This window comes from Cyrtonyx montezumae, unplaced genomic scaffold (assembly GCF_038088225.1).
Source record: "Cyrtonyx montezumae isolate F1298 unplaced genomic scaffold, pur_monq_1.0 scaffold_16, whole genome shotgun sequence".
NCBI classification, from domain to species: Eukaryota; Metazoa; Chordata; class Aves; order Galliformes; family Odontophoridae; genus Cyrtonyx; species Cyrtonyx montezumae.
In genome coordinates, this window is record NW_027071892.1 from 6461987 (window position 1) to 6479128 (window position 17142).

Genomic DNA, 17142 nt, shown 5'->3' on the forward strand with positions numbered 1-17142 from the left:
TCCTCCTACATCCCAGTGCATGCCCTCACTGCACCCCACTGCACATCCTTACTGCATCCCAATGCAGATCCTCACTACATCCCAGTGCACATCCCAGCGTGTGTCCCGATGCACACCTTCCCCGTTGTTCATTATTCCTAATGAATAGGCTCACTGCACCTCACTGCCTATCCTCCTGATTCTCAGTGCACATCCTCACTGAATCCCGATGCCCATCCTGCTGCATCCCAGTGGATGCCATCCCTGCATCCCGATGCCTGACCCGCTGCAGGCCCATGTGCTGGCAGCCCCGCAGCATGCCAGTTTGCTGAGGCAGCGTGTCAGCACAGCACGGCTCCTCGCCCCATGTGCTGCACGTTATATTGCGGAACCAGTAAAAATTATTTCGGCATGTGCCTGTGTGGTCTGAAGCAATGCCCCAGCCTGAGATAACCTAAGCACAGGAAGCCCTGGGCTGGGCTTTAAATCTTCCTCCCTTCACCATGTCCCAGCCAGAGACCTCCAAGTGCCTCACCCCTCATGTGCCCTCTGTGCTGCGGAGGGGCTCAGGGACCCCAGCAGTGACCCCCAGCTGGGCCGAGCCCTCACACCACCACGGTGATGGCATTCAGAGCCCACTTTAAATCAATTGCTCCGCCCTGGCAGTTCTGTTTCCACGGTCCCGTGTTATTCTTTCATTCAGTCATGAGGAGAATGACTCTGTTTTCCTTCGGCAGTTTTGGTTCTTTTTCCCTTTTCTTTCTTTCTTCCTTTCTTTCTCAGGGAGAAGGATGGCGTCAGAGCGAATATTCATTTCCACGGTTCCAGCTCATTGAGAACAATACGAGCAGTAAACAGAGGGCAGCATTCCTCAGGAATGTGAAGCACTCGCCTGTGGTTTAAAATTACTAATTTTTTCACAGGCAAGAATATATATTTTAAGAGACTTTTAAGGACAAGCCAAGTTCTGCTCCCCACACTGCTCCCCAGCACCCCCAGCCACAGATGCACGTTGGGTGTTTCCTGAGACGTGAGAGGCGGTGGATGGCTCTGAGAGCCAGGGATGATGGCTACAGAGCTGGATAGGGGGACCCCGATCACCACCTGAATCTGGAGCTTGGAAGTGTCAGAAATGGGAAAAAAAAAGGTGCTGCTTCATGAGCACCGATCCCTCTCTCTTGCCAGGTGAAGCAAATGAGATGTGCTTGAGGGCTGCAGCACCTGGTGGCACTGGGAACGTGCAGGCGGCCCTTGCAGGGATTGCAGCCATCCTGGAGTTGTGCACCGAGCACCCTGAGCACTCAGGTGTGGCTCTCACGCTCCGGCTGAGACCTCCATGGCAGCTCTGCTCCCCAAGCATCCCACAGAGCCTCCCCCAAGGAGGCCGTGTACCACCAGAGTCAGCTGAGGACGTTCGGGCTCACAGCTCTGCTTCTGAAAGAAGCAGAGGAGGGAAGCATTGTTTTACTGAGAGAAATTGCTTTCACATCCCTGCCCCAACAGGCATGCACGCATCCTGCCCCTGAGCTGATGATCTCCAGATCTGAGCACTCTGGTTGAAGTGAAGGCCCCCGTCCCCTGGCCCTGGGCTGACCCTCAGCTTCCCACAGGGCCACGTATCCCCAGAGCAAGCTCAGCACTGCTCACGGGGAGCAGCTGCGGTTTCCCCATCTGGATCCTCTTTGCAGTTCTCTCCCCAACACATTGCCAGTGATGAGGAGGCTGAGCGGAAACATCCTGGCTCTTTCTCTTTGCTCGCTGCTTCCTCGACTGCTGGCAGTGCCCTCTGCTGAGAACAGGACCCGGGGCAACCCAGCCGTGCACAACTGGAGCTGGAGACCAAGCAGCCTCTGGAGGGTGCAGTTTGCCTCTATGGTCCTTTTACAACAGTCAAACTGCTTGAAGAGTCACAAACCATGAAGGAATATGGCAAAATCTCCATAAATCAAGTGAAAGGCACAGACATAAAACTGGGAAGACATTTGCCTTTTATTGTCTCCTCGGACAGGCTTAGCATTTAAAGGCTTTTATCTCCTTTTTACGGCTTTTAGGGTGGGCTCCAAGCCAATAGGTACTCTGTGTCCTTGCTCTGTGTTAAATTGCATCATGAAAAAACAAGGCTTGGGAACAAATCACGAGCTGAGAGAACAGTTCTTTCGGTGAGAGCAGAAAGCTGCAGGAGAGCCCAGAGCCACACTGTGCAGGTGCAGAGGGAGCAGTGGGCAGCGATGTGGTGGGGGACTCACAGCCACCATTCCTGAGGCTGCAGGGCTGGGGGGCTCTCCAGGTTCCCCCAGGGATGGGGCAGCAGCAAGGGGTGCCCACAGCAGGTTTGCCCAGCCAGCCAGAGTGCAGCTCTTACAAGGGATGAGCACTGCACTGTGATGATGACCCACAGCTTCAGGACAGGATGTTCATGACACGGGGCTGTAGCTCCATAGGCCTGCCCAGGCTGTGGCAGATGTCAGCAGGAGGGGGGAGGCAGGGGGACGCACAGCCTCTGCCCCTCTGTGTGTACCCCTGCATGGAGCTGGGGGCACGGGGACGGCCCGAGGAGGGCCGCGGCAGGCGGAGGGTTAACGGCGTCCTTCCCACCCAGCGTACGCTGTGTGCCAGTCCTCCAGCCATGTGTTTGAAATCCTTTCTGCTATCTCCTGAAAATATTTACAGTACATGCAGATAAATTAGCTGCAGCGCTTATTACGTCTCCCTGGAAATATATACAGCAGTTAAAGATGTTTAAAAAAATAGCCGAAAGCCGTCTCTTTACTATATCTGGAAGATATTTCACAGTGAGGGGAATTTACAGGGCCGGGTGGCAGGGAAATCGCATTTATTTTCACTCGAGTAGAGAAAGTTAAAGGACCCTTCAGCTGAGTTTATTTTCATCTCTGCTCGTGAGACGATGGCCAAGCTGTGCTCGGGGAGGAGCGCGGGAGGAGCTCTCAGCTCACAGCTCAGAGCTCAGGTTGGGCCTGATCCCCCCCAGCAACGCTGCCCGTACCGCTTCCCCACCGCTCCCATGTGCTATCCCCATGCCCAGGCTGCCAGGTCTGCTCCTCCAGAAGACACCAGATCCCTACAATGGGATGCAAGATTGTGGGGGAATACGTCTTCATCCCAAGCAGTGCCCAAGGCTTGGTGCCTGGAGGTCATTAAAGCCCCGGGGGTGGAACTGAAGCTGGACCCCGTGGTTCTCAGCCCTTGCATTGCTTCCCCAGCTGAAGCACCTGCCATCGGGGCACCAAAGGCACAGCTTATCCAGTGCACCCTCTAGCTCGAGGATGCTGACCCGACGTCGAGTGACAGTGTCTTCTGGTCCACTGGCATCGAGCTGCTGGTCTTGACGTAAAAGGCTTTGGGAAGCCATTTGCTAATTCCCCTGAGTCACCCGCTCCCTCCGGCTGTTTTGAAATTCATATCTAATGAGTGGTTTGGGTGAAGGAATTCTGAAAAGATGCAAACAATCCCTTTGCCAAAATAAAGAGAGCCAGAGCTGGGCTTATAAACATATAAATCATTTCTAGTTTTTAGTTTGCAAACAAGATACTTGTTTCTTCATGTGGATTTTGGGGAGAGAAGGAAGAAAGTGCTGGACCAGAGGGGAGTGGGCAGTGGCTGACCAGGGAGCAGCAGCTGTCCTTACCTCCCCCCAGGCCGAGCACTGGCACCAGTGCACAGTGCACTCCTGTGGTCTCCATAGGAAGGATTCCTCAAGCAGTGACCTGCAGCAAAGCAACTCAGCCAACATCTCATGTTAGAGCAAGAGATGCAGTGCCCTGGGCCAGGAAGAGCTGGCAGGTCCCTGCCATGCATGCAGGAAGGTGCCAGTCAGGACAGCAGGCACGAGGAGGTGGCGACAGAGCTGGGAGGGAGGTGGGTGATGCCAACCAATGTCATACATCCCCTCAGTCAGGATCTGAACCATCACAAGCACTCTGCAAACCTTCCCTCCAACATCTGTCGGCAATTTCAAGATGTTCACACAGAGCTGGGTGTCTATCACTGGCAAAGTGCTGCCAGGCAGCCCCAGCTTCTGGTCCTCCAGCACCTCCATGCAGTGATGGGGACAGAGAGAAGAGCATAAGGGGGCAGCACCAGAGGGGACACACTCACAGTCTCCCTCCCTGCAGAACCCTGGGGTTGGGCAGTTTGCACATCACTGCCAGTGCCCATCAGAGGATGTCTTCACTGCAGGGCTGATTAAACTCCCAGCTTCGCTTGACGTGTTATTCAGGATGGTTGAGGGACAAGAGAAAAACATTGCGGGGCACCCAAAATGACACTGAACACAGCACAGCAGAAGGCAGCTCACCCTTCTGCAGGCAAGTAGTTGGGAAACCACAGCTTCCATCAGATCTCACAAGCACAGCCACACCCGCACCGTGTAGCCATGAAGATCAATCTGGGAGGAAGGAAAGCCAGCATTACCGCGCTGCTGCCGGAGCTGAGCAAGCAGCAGCACCGGGGAAGAAACACTGACATCCCAAGATGTCCCCTGATGCCACTGGGGTGGGAAATACGGGAGGGAACCTGCACGTCTGAGTAGGGCCCACTTCCATGGCCAGCCTGTGCTAAGTGCATTTTTTCCCAAATAAAGCGTTCTGACTTGGTCAAATTTGAGTATATTCCAGGGACACGAGACAAATCTCAGCCTCTCTCCCTTCCCTACTTGCCAAATTTCAAGTTCTTGCTTCAAAAGGCAGAATTTTAAAACAAAATAAGGACAAATGTTTCATCTCCTTGTACCCTCACTCTTGGAAACATCCTGGCTCTTTGGATGAGATTTCCCCCCAAAACTTAACAAGAAACCGCAACCCATCCTGAAATACTACCACCCAGCCTGGAATGGTTTGGCAAAGCTGCCAGCAGCTGAAGGCAGCGTTTGACACCAGGAGGAACCAAGCGTCCTTAAAACTCAGGGGCACCTCCAGTTCCCCACCACAAGCACATGGAGCCTGTCTGCAGCACACTCGCAGCGCAGTCACTTTATTTATAGGATGCTGTGTATGTGCCTCGTCCTTCCAGGGGCTCTTTCTCCTTTTTTTTTCGGCTTGCGGAAGCAGGGCAGATAACTAAAGCTGTTCCTCACTTTCACAGCAGATAAGCTAATTGTCGGATGTGCCCTTTGAGATAAGCGGATCCCGGGTTTACGAGGGAACATGTGTTCTCGGGAAGCGCCGTCACCGAGCCCTGATGCAGGCGATAACCCACGGGCGTGCAGGATCCCTCCCTGGGAAGCACGGGGCCCTGCTTCCAGCCTACCCTTGGCCGTGGGACTTGGGCTGGCCTCCGTGGGCCATGGGAGCAGCACATTTTTGGGGGGTTCCCATAGCTCCCAGCTCTGTCACTCCTGAGCGATGGGATACCTTGGTAAAGACCTCACAGTTTGTCCAGTCAGTCCAGGAGGCACTCAGAGTGCATGCTGAGCCATCCTCCTGTGCACCACGCCTCATCTCTGCCTGGTGGTACCTGGGGGAATAAATCCCCGAGAAGTTAATAGACAGGCAAAGGCTAATGCCCACTGAAACCCATGACAAAAACTCAGCGACTTCACAAAGGGTCAGGCTGGGCTGGCAGTGCTAATGACTCCCTGGTGGCACTGCTGGGTGATTAGATCACACTGTGAAGCAGAGCCACATGGGCCCATCAGCAGTGTGGCAATGGTGCCCAGCTCCCAGTGCCAGGGATGCTGTGTCCAGCCCCAACATCATTGCCCACAGCCATGCTCAGTGCAGGCACCCCACACCCTGCGTCCCACCATCCCTGTCCCATCAACTCTCCAGGCCATGGTGAGACCACGCTCCCTCACCCCCCATCGGGAAAGCCACCCTCCAGTGTCCCTTCCCTCCCTCCCCCCGAACAGCCATCACTCACCAGGCTTTGATTATGGCCACAAAGGAGCCTTGGAGGAACCACGGGGAAGCTGGAGGGAGGCAGGCAGATGATGAAAGAGCTGTCAAATGGGATTAAACAGTAACCGTCTCCCCTACCGCTGGGCAGCGGGAAGGGGGACAGATTGTACTGGATTGTAATGCATGAGCCCTCCTGCTGCTGGAGCCTGCCAGGCCCGTCCCCTGCAGGCTGCGGGCTGGGCACTGCTGTGGGCAGTGGGACACCAGGATCCATCCCTGGGGCTGAGGATGGTGAGCTGGGGCTGAGGGAGTGGGGAAGGAGGAAGGGGTGGTGAGGAACTGCTGGTGGAGCTGTCCTGGTGTTGCATGGGCACAGAGCAGGATGCACATCAGGGATGCTCCCTCTCCTTGTGTCCTCCTGCAGGTCTGAGCAGCCCAGCTATGGGCCATGCCTCACCGAGAGCAGGAGTGGGATGCCATGGTGAGCAGAGCCATCCCACGTGCAACCCTCGCACTGACTGCCTCAGGTGTGTCGTGGTCTTCCCAAGTGTGAGCAGCACAGCGGTGCCAGCACACGGCACACATCTCCCTGTGCACCACGGTGCCAACAACCCCAGACTCTGTGCTGCTTCCTTGGTCCCTCTGTGGGAACAGACACATCTGTGCATCAGAGGCTGCAAGCAGCCGTTGTGGACATTGGCACAGACCACACCATCCCAACACAGGAGCTCATCAGCAATGCTACAAGCCTCGGACAAGGAACCCTCCACCAAAACCACCACAGTGCCATCCCAAGCAGCCCCACCATCCCTGCCTGGGGCAGTGTCTCAACACATTAGGACACACAGTAGGGCAGCCCTTCCCCAGTGACCACACAGAGCCAACAGTAGAGGTGTAGGGTGAGCAGGGAGGGCCAGGTCCCCACGGGTGGGAGGGACAGGGCATCCCTACTCCAGCACCACTACCCTCAGCTTCTCCGAGGCACAGAGAGACCCCGGCACAGCCTCTGGCCCCCACCACCCCCAGTCCCGCTCCGCGTGGAGCCCCCAGACCCCCCTCGCCCCTCGCACCAAGTCCTCACCACCCACTCCGCCAGCGCAGCTCCAGTTTCTCACAGCACCCTCTTTTCTGAGCCATTCGTCACGGCCCCCTGCACAAAAGCCAGAGAGAGAAAGAAACAAGGAGTAGGAAAAGGAAGATAAAAAAGAGAGAGAGAGAGAGAGCGCGAGCAAGAACGAAAGAAAGAGGGAGGACAAAGCGTGAAAGGACCCAGGTCTGTCGCTGAGGGAGCGCAAAAGGGGAGGAGGGGAAATTATTAAATAAATGAAGCACCTCGGCAGTTTGGGGGGCAATGGAAGACAGGCCGACCACAGCTGAATGTTAAATGCCTGCCACACAATCAGTCCCATTTTGTGAAGAGAGGAAGCTCTGTCCAAAGTCCCTCATGTTTATTCATGCGGAGCCCCGCTGGCCCCTCCCACCCCATTGTCTTTGGGTATCAATCACGGCCGCCTTTATTTGGGGGCATCTGTCTGGCCCGATGAATGGCGGGGTGACGAGCAGGACTGCGGGGCCGGGAGCAGCCATGGGGCTGTCCCCCATCCCTGCCAGCCCTCCCCATAAGGGCAGCACATGAGGACCCATCCATCCCTCCTGGTGGGCGGCCCACCATGGAAATACCGCATCCCCACTGCATCAGACACAGTTGAAGAGGTGACCATCCTCCTTCTCTTGGTATCCAGGAGCATCAGAAACCCCACAGCAGCCTGGCATGGTCTCGGACCACCAGTCAGCCCGGCTGCGTGCAGAGCCACTCGTGTCACAAAAACCTGGGTGGACCTCTGCCACAGGGACCAGCGCAGGATGGTGACACAGGGTGTCTGGGCTGTCACAGAGGGGTTGGCCTTCCTTCACCTGATGCTTGGGGCAGTCTGTGCCCAGCTTGCACTGGGGATGGCTGGGGGAGACAGGAGCAGAGCTGGTCTGACAACAAAGTCATCACGAGATTACTGATGGGAAGACGAAGCTCACTGAATTCAACCTTGAAATAGCTGCCATCGGGAAACACAGAAAGAAAACACAGCAGAACAGTCAGCCCATGCAGGGGCCCTGTCCCAGGCACTGCTGTCACCCAGCTGCAGGGCCCAGGGCCCCGCACTCGGTGGCTGGGAGCTTGGGGTCCCCTGGCTGGGCAGCACTGGGAGCCCCGGCTGGCCGTGGTGCAGAAGCAGATGAGTGCTTGGCAGGGGACAGCAGGTGCCTCAGCAGGAAGGTCAGCAGCCAGGACAGTGGCACAGGTCCCCACTGCACCCAGCACATCCAGTCCCCTCCTGCACTGCAGCAACAGCCGGTGTGTACAGCGCTGAGCACCACAGTTGGGGGAATGTTGAATCCATGCCTCCCCACCACAGCTCGTGCCCAGCAGCTGGAAGAAGCTGGCTCAGCAGACTGCATGTGAGTTCTATCCAAGAAAACATTTTTGGAAGGGCATTTTGTCATTGGCATGAAAGCTGCCTTGCAGACATGTCAGCACGGGCACAGCTGCCAGCTGCGCTCCCCTGCCTCTCTGCCATCCCCAAACCTGGGCAGAAGATACCACTGCCATCGCCCCCACCCCTCTACCCGACCCCTGCCTCACCCCTGCCCCACACCCTGCCCTCGGCTGTTCACCTTGCTGCAGTGATGTGGAGATGATGTCCCCAGCCCTGGGGCTCCACTGTTCCCAAACAGGCACCTCTAGAGAAGAGAAGGATGGCCAGAGCCCGGCTTAGCAGAAGCAAAGGGATGAGGACATTGTGTGACAAGCTGGTGGCCTTCAGAAATCTCTCCTCTCTGCTCAGGTGCCATGGGAGAGGGCTTAGCTGGGGAAGACAACCATGGGTGAGACAATAGCATGCAGACGAGTGCCTACCCACACACAGTCCAGAGAGCCCACAGCCCTGCACCACTGGGGAACATCTTATGTGAGCTCTATGCTTTGGAGACCTTGCTTCCCTCTAATGGGATGCTGCCTAGGTCATAATTTGGACAAGTTGGCTTTGGTTGAGAGAAAACCAGAAGGAAAATCCTCCCAATCTTTCTGTCTTCTGTAATAGAATGCAAATTGCTCAGTAAATATCTGCAGCCAAATACACCCCCGTGGCCAAGGAGACTGCCTTGCTCCAGCAGGGATGGTTCCACCTCTGGCTGGGTTTCCAGTATGCACACTTGGGACCTCAGCACTGAGGGTGTGAGCTGGAGGGCACAGCCCCAGCCAGCTCTTGGCAATGGCAGGGTGGGCAGCACATGGGCAGGAGGTTGGGGTCCCTCTCCCACCTGCAGGCAGGGGACTTGGGCTGCTCCACTTGTCCCCACAGTGGAAGAAGTGTCATCGACCGCCTGGTGTGACACATGCGTATGCACATGCCGTCAGCTGTGAGCACCTCCATGTGCAGACATGGACACATGCGATAAGATCCGCAGATACACAAACATGCTGCCGGGCAGATATTTAATCAAGAGAGGGGAAGAGCCCCAGATGCCCAAACCCGCTAACAGACAGATGCAAACACTGTGCGAGACACCCGCAGCTGGGGACATGTGCATATACACAGTCAGACACATCTGTATACAATACCTCATTAAACAAGGGCGGCGTACAGCCCCAGATTAGGTCTGGCTGGGCTGTGGGCAGCGGGCCAACCTGAGATCAGGGTTCAAACTCAGCTCTGACAGCCCCGAAGCCTCACGGGCGGCTCTCGTGGCATAACCAACGCCCCACACCCACATCGGGACACATCCTGGGGCAGAGCAGGGAACGGGATGCTGAAGCACGGACGATCCTGAAAGCAGATTTTGACCTTCTGATCCTATGATGCTAACTCCCCATCTCTGCCCTGTGAAGGTTCCTGCAGACAGGCCCTGCTCCGGGCACGGGCTGGCAGCGCACGGAGCGGGTACTGGGGTACCCCGGGCGTACCCCCGCCGTCGGGCCGCGGCCCCGCTCCGTCTGCCCTGGGCGCGCCCCCGCGCTGCCGTCGCAGGGCCTCTGCTGCCACCTCCCCGCGCGTCCGAGAAGCGCAGCCCCACGGGGACCGTCCTCAGCGGGGACTCCATCCAGATCAGTATCACCCACCGCCCGTCCGTCCCCTGCGAGCCCCGACGGGCAGCTGGGTGCCTCGCTGGGGCAGAGGACACGGCGGGGGACATCGCGGGGATAGGAGGGGCTGCGTAGCCAGATGGGCAGTCCGGAGGTCTGCGGGAGGATCACATCCAGGAGGATGCAGAGCGGCCGTCCTCCTCCTGCGGGGAAAGGCTGCACCGACGCGCAGTGCACCGCGGCCACGGAGCAACGGATCCTGCTCCCATCCCTCCCACCTCGCGGATGCAGCAAAACCCACACTGCACACCAGGCAGAAGGGAGGACACAAGCACCAGGCCTGGAAACAAGGAGTGCTTCCTATCTTCATCGTGTCACTGGGTCCTCGGTGGTACAGAGCAGCAGTGAAATGCAATTGCTGAGACAAGCACAGCTGCCTCCCACATGAAGGAAACAGAACTGGTCAAAGCCGGGCAGCTCAGGAGGGGGCGAAGAGAAAATCTTCATTAAGTACTCCTAACGACAGCAGGGCTAACGCGCACTGTGCGCACACACACACTCACAGAACAAAAAAACAAAAGCCCTCATGCGTGTTGAGGTCCTCCGGCCGTGCCTTGAACTGCTCTGGGGGGCCCTCCCTCCGTGCCACCCCACGGTGCCCGCTCACATGCCCGCAGGAGCTGGACCCAGCGCCGGGAACCGGCCGGCCGCGGCCATCCCCATTGTTCCCACATAATGAGTTGCTAGCGAGGGGTGACCTTTCCCTCCCGAACAAAGAAATAAATGCATTTTTCAAACTCAGAGGGAAAAGAAATCATGTCCAACCGCGCCGTGGCCGCGGCACTGCCCGACGTGCCGTGGGCAAAGCGGCGGCAGAGGCAGCGGGAGGATGCTGGCTGTGAGCCCTGCTCCTGCAGGTGCCAAGTGCTACAGGACCTGCATGAGGAGTGTCCCGGGGTCCCTCTTGGGTAGGACCCCTCCTCCAGCAGGAAGGGCATTCGTGCCCGTGCCAAAAAGCTAGTGCAAGGGGAGAGAGCCCAACCTGCACCCACAGCATCAGCTTGGAGACCAGAGACCTCTTCCCCATGTCCCCCCCAACCCCAATCCCTCCCTCAGGAACAGAAGTAAAGGGTCCTGAACAGCCTGGCCGTGTGCCCTGCACCTCTGATAGGAGAAGTCTGTGGTTCATGCAGCCCAACGTGGGCATTTCAACCTGGGCTTACCCTGCTCAGCCCCCACCTCTCTGCAGGTCAGGGAAGAAGCAGGATGGCTCTGGGGACCTGGGACCAGAGTCAGTGACCTCAGATCCCTCAGAGGTGGTCCACAGCGAGATTCTGCTCTTCCTTTTGACACCACAGCTTCAGTTCTGGGACAGGAGCTCTGAAGCACAGGGCCTTCTTCTGCCCCAGCACGGACACCTGCAGCCAGTGACCCCTTTGCTCAGCTGGACAAGCCAACACCACACCCGGGATGCATCACCACCAAGACAGTGGGCTTCAACCTGAGAACACTCCTTTCCTGTGCAGCCCTGGGGGGGCTCAAACACTCCAAGAAAGTGGAAGGGGCCAACACTTGTGCTGGCAGGAGTTCAGCCACCCACTAGGCAGCCCACATCCAGGGGTGCCCCACAGTTGGCCCAGCCTGCAGCCATCCAGGGCTCACCGTGTTCCCGAAGGTTGGTGATGGCCACTGAGCTCTGCCCTGCTGCTCTGAGCACCACCCGGGTGGTACACGTGTGCCAGAAACCAGAACTGATCCACTGCAAAGCGCAGACCTTTGCTGGCCAGCGCACGACTGACTTGACGTTGAGTCTTCGGCAGGAGTCCAAGCCATGTGATGATACTAAGCAGTGTCTGATAATAAAATCAGCACTAGACAGCAGAGCCCATTTGTTTCAGATCAAGGGGATTACCAAGATTTTTACAGGTTTGCTAACAAACAGTGGATATCTGTGTGGAGTCGTCTGGACCAAACCCATCTTTCATCCAGAAGTCTCCACACAGCTCTGACACTGGGAACCAGGGGAGCTGACTATCTCCTTCTCTTAGGAAAGCCTTTCAGTCATCTAAACAGGATTCGGGGCTTAAAAATACATCTAAATCTCTCTTCAAATGGTATTTAAATGTATAGTTTTGTAGCACTTGTGAATGTTTGATTTGTTGCCTTTTTTAACTCAGAGGATTGAAGTCATTCCTTTCCAAAAAGAGGAGGGGTACACAGGCAGAGGGATTCAGGGGATTGCCCCAGGGCACTGAGCAGACATCCTGGGCAGAGCACTGTCCTGCTCCCTCCACTGCCCCCATCCCTGCAGCACTACCCCAGGGCAGGCTGCCTCTGCAGCACCCACGCCTGGCAGATGAACGATTCACACATGCAGGGGAAGAATTTTGTATTTTGAGGGTGTCTCTTTATTGCTGTAGAGTCTATGAGCCTTCAGGCCATGCTGGAATCACGTTTTCAGGTTTCCTCCACGGCCATGGCAGCTAAAGCTTTCCTTTTCCTTGCCAAACCCAACCCCCAACCAAACTCAGCAGAAACCCCCTCACGCACCACAACCCCAAATGCTGAATCTCACTCAATCCCTCTCAACACCTTTGTCCTCCTGCTGCCCCAAAACTTGCAGGGCTGCACTGTCCATTTTACAAGCAGTGACCTAAGGCACTGAAGACCTGAGCCCCTGGGGCACCCGGAGGAGCAATTCCTATGGGGACAGTGCATCCCCTCCCACTCACCCCACAGACCCATGGGCTCTGTGCTGTCTCCCTGTGCCTGAGCTGACAGAGGCTGCTTGCAGCATGGCCATGGGGGACCCCACAGCAGCAAGGAGCAGGGCAGAGCTGAGGCTGCCAACCGCACGGCATTCGAGGGGTTAAGAAAACCAAACCTGTCACTAGAGATTTGAGCAGAAACTCCACCAGAGACCTTGAAATCCTGTTAATTGATGCCACACATGTGCTGCGTTTAACCTCTGCCCTTTGCTGTAATAGTTTACACAAGTGGCACGAAGGCCGATGCCTCCCAATGCACACGGTGCTGGGGTTGGGTGGGGAGGGCCAGCTCCTGCTCCCCCCCAGCTGGCACCATGCTGTGAGACCCTACACTGAGCAGGCTCCTCCTCCTCTTCCTCCTCCAGCTCTGTGGCATTGAGGTCCTCCACCCCAACGGTGCCCATGAAACCTTCATCAGGAATCCCGGCTCTCCAGCACTTGAGCAGGAAAGTCCCAGGCAAAGGAGCAGTTCAAGTGTAATTACTGAGTTATTTGCAACAAAATCCATGCCACAGTCTCTGGGGGAATGGCACTCCCTCCAGACGGTGCCTGAGCGAGCAGCATCCCAGTTGTGCTGGGTTCTGCATGTGGTGGGAGTGCGGAGAGCTGCTGCTGCTTGTGGTTAGCACCAGAGCACTGGGACCAACTGGAGAGAGGTTTGCTCTTTATCACTTGGGAAAGAGACTCTGGAGTCAAGGCTGCAAAAAAAAAAAAAATCAAAAGAGTTATGGCTGTTGTTAACCCTTATTATATCCAGGGAAAGGACAGAGTAAACTGATCCTCCCAGGTTTATCCATCTTAACTCCTTCCAAGTGAAATCAGCTCAGTGAAGGGATGAAAACCCATGGGCTCGCAGTGAGCACAGGCTGTGTGCATTGCTCTGGGCTGGGGAGCGAGGTCTTCACCCCAGGGAGACAGGTTGGTGCCATCCCATTGGATCCATGAAGCTCCCCAGGTTGGTGCATGTCAGCTGTTAGCAGACCAGAAGTGGCCATGGATGGACTCTCCTGTGGCTGAGGTGAATGGAAGCATGCCCACCATGCGCAGAGAGGTTGCTGTCCCAGCAGGTGTAAGTTTTCAACCTTGAAAATGGACACACTTTCCTTGTAGGACCTGACAAGTAGCATGGAGCAGCAGCACAGGTCATCCAAAGACCACCGAGCTGAAGCATCACAGTGCAATTAGAATGTTTCCCCTCTGGAAAGTGAAATGAAGTCATAAAGACAAAATTAGAGATGGCTATTTACTGTGATATATCCAGCCACGAAGGTAGGTGATCTGTGCTGGGACAGCCTGGAGCTGGATTTACACTCTGTCCATTCTCATCGCCCCTGCTACCACCCTCCCATCATGTGAACCTTCACTGACCAGGACCACGACCAAAGCCGAGGGTGAAGAAGGAGCTCTGGCTCCGCTCCATATGTTCAAGTGCAACAGCAGCCCTTGACATGGAGCTGCCAGATGCAGGGAAGCGACATGGTAGGAAGACACTTTTACTTTGTGATCCTAGGCCATCACTGCTCATGTCCCCACCTGCTCCAGAAGCCAGGATTTTGAGATGCTCAGAGCCAGGCTCTCCTCAGCCCTTCACCCCAACAACGCCAGGTCCCCGTTGGATCAGCGCTCATCGTGGGAAAACCCAGATCTTCCACAGCTCCTGTTTGGAAACGTGGGACCAAACTTGCAGAGCACCTCAACGCTAAAACGAGGAAATAAACAAAGAGACCACATTGCTCCCGAGGCACAGAGAGGGATGCATGAGCAGGTGTGGAGCAGTGGAGGGACAGTTGTGTGGTGTGGGAACCCTCACCAGCGCTACCACCGGGTAGGAAACCATGGAAGAGCAGCTGCCAGCACGGCTTGAACATGACATCATGAGAGGGAGACAAAGTGGAGAAACTCACCCCCAAGCTAATCAGCGAGGCCCTTATTTTATCTTCAAATGTTCCCGCATGCAGCCATTAAAACTGCCCAGCCAATATCCCAGAGACAATTCTCTTTGAACGGCCGCTTTGTCTGGTAACTTTATTTACACTTTTGATGCCAATGTTTATCCACTCTTTAAAAAGCTATTCAGAGCGTCTCCCAAATTAACTTCAGATGTGAGAGCAATGGGAACATTCCCTACATCATATTTCATACACTTTCGTGTTATTTAATTCTTGGAAACTTTTTTCTTTTTTTTTTTTTTTAATATAAAAATATTTTTAAAAAAATCTCCAAGGTTTTGGAGAGTATAACCTCTCCCTGTGTGGTCTGCAAAAACTGGCTGTAAAGCTCTTTCCTAAAGTTCACAAACTCCATTATAAATCGTCTCCTTATCTTACTTACTAGGTTTCTGTTTTCACCGACACACATCCTGGATAAGAAAATGCTCTGAAGGACCTCCACCACCAACGGGTCTGTGGCAGCAAAGGGAGCTCTTATAGAGGTGGATGGCATGGGTGCCTGGAGGAGATGGGATGGGATGGGATGGGATGGGATGGGATGGGATGGGATGGGATGGGATGGGATGGGATGGGATGGGATGGGATGGGATGGGATGGGATGGGATGGGATGGGATGGGATGGGATGGGATGGGATGGGACTGGACAGGATGGAGTGAGATGGGATGGGGTAGGATGGGGTGAGATGGGGTGGGACAGATTGGAATGGGATGAAATGGAATAGAGTGGGATAGGATGAGGTGAGGTGATAACATCACTTGCTTTTTCCCTTTCTGTCACAAACCTTCCTTCACATTTTGACCACTGCAAGATACCTTGGGAGGAGGAACCCAGGCCTGGCAGGGCTGTCCAGAGACCTATGGCCAAGTCCCTGGCACTGGACAGGCCATGAGGTCTGCTCTGTACAGAGTCTGCAGCAGTACCCCATCAGCACGCAGAGCCAGTACTTATATCCATGAAGATTCAGAAGGGGACAAGCAGGAGCTGGAGGAAGCTCCTCCAGAATGCACCCACAGCCAGGAGCAGCCTTTCCCACACCCACCCTGCAGGTCTGGCATGGGTCAGGCCATAGAAAAGCAGTTCCTCTCCTTGCCGGTGAAGACCCCTCACAGCCACCACCACACATGCTGAGGGCAGCTCTGCAGGCTGCAGCAGAGCTGGCACTGGGACCCTCCACAGGTCAGGCCTTGAGCTGCAGCTTTGCAGCTACAAGGCAAGTTTGAAAACCTCTTCCCAGGGGGATGATTTTCAGAAGAATCCAGTAGGCTGCTCGAGACAGCCTCCAAAACCATCCAGCACAGCAAAAATCCTGTGCTAAGCCGCCTGCATGCAGATGTGACACCCACTGCTGGCTGCACCCCGTGGCTCTCCCTGCCCGCTGCCCCAAGGAGGAGTCCGGCCATCAATGGGCTGCAGAGCACATCTGCAAACAGAGGCTGCTGGGCCAAGCCAGAGTGGTGTCCGATGAAAACCACCCCATCTCCTGGGACGCTGCAGCTGTGAACAAACCTCTGGACAGGACTGAGAAGGACCTGATGACAGCAAAGGGCTTGGACAGGGAAGAGGGAATCCGAGACGTTGTATTATTTGGACCCATCAGCAAGGCTTCCATGCGGTTAACACCCGCCCTGCTCCAGCATCAGGACCCAGTGTGCCAGACAAATCCATCCCTGACCTAAAAATGGGGCTGGGAGAATGGATCATAGATCTACCACTGGCCCTGCTGCATGGCAAGGGCTTCCCTGAGCCCACAGGGAGGAGGCACGGCTGTGTGCCCATGGCCACCACCCTCTACTGCTGGTCCCCAAGCACCTCACCTGTACTGGGACAGAAGACACATCACCAGAGCAGCCAAGACAGGAGGAGAGCCTGGAGGAAGGCAGGGGAGGCTGCGCCCTGTCCCTACCCAGCCTCCAGGTGAGGCTGCAGGAAGGGTTTGTCACCCTCCCTCGGTGATGGGGACATGGAGAAGGTGGTGCTGCATCCATCCCGCGGGCCCGGAGACATCCATTATTTATGGAGCACTTGGGGATGCTCAGAAGCGAGGCGCCACACAAGCATGAAATGTCATTACAAAGGATATGATTTAGGGCTGGGAAGGGCTGGGAGGGGAGGGGGATCCAGTTTGCATGGAAGACTATACAAAATAAATCCTGTCCGAAAGGCTTCCCGCCTCCGCAGCGGAGAGCGGAGCTGCATCAGCCGCCCTGTCTCTGCCGTGCTCTCCTTCTTCCTTTTAGAGGCATAAAGGGATTTTTTTGCTCATCTCTGTTGCAAGACTCACTGGTTCCCGCCAGCTGATCCACAGCCAAGGGGAAACGTCAAGGGAGGGGGCCGGGAGGGCTCCAGTTCTGCTCAGAGGTGGAACCTCACTGCCACCTCTGCCCTGTGCTGGGCCACTGGCAGGAGCAGGGGCACGGCGGGGGCACGGTGCAGGTGCTGCTGCTCACACGTGCTGGTTGGGCAGGCAAATGCATCACAGCACACATGTGTGAGCCCAGGTCTCTTCCACAAG

General features: G+C 55.9%; 1 long non-coding RNA gene across 1 annotated transcript; it reads right to left on the minus strand.

The window, feature by feature from the left end:
• Positions 1-1988: 1988 nt before the first annotated feature.
• LOC136046439 (uncharacterized) lies at positions 1989-7047 on the minus strand. The gene is made up of 5 exons (XR_010621983.1): positions 6916-7047; positions 5857-5905; positions 5245-5451; positions 4295-4384; positions 1989-2633 (listed from the first exon to the last, which is right to left on the minus strand). It is a non-coding gene; the product is annotated as an uncharacterized LOC136046439 (long non-coding RNA).
• Between the last annotated feature and the right edge of the window lie 10095 nt (positions 7048-17142).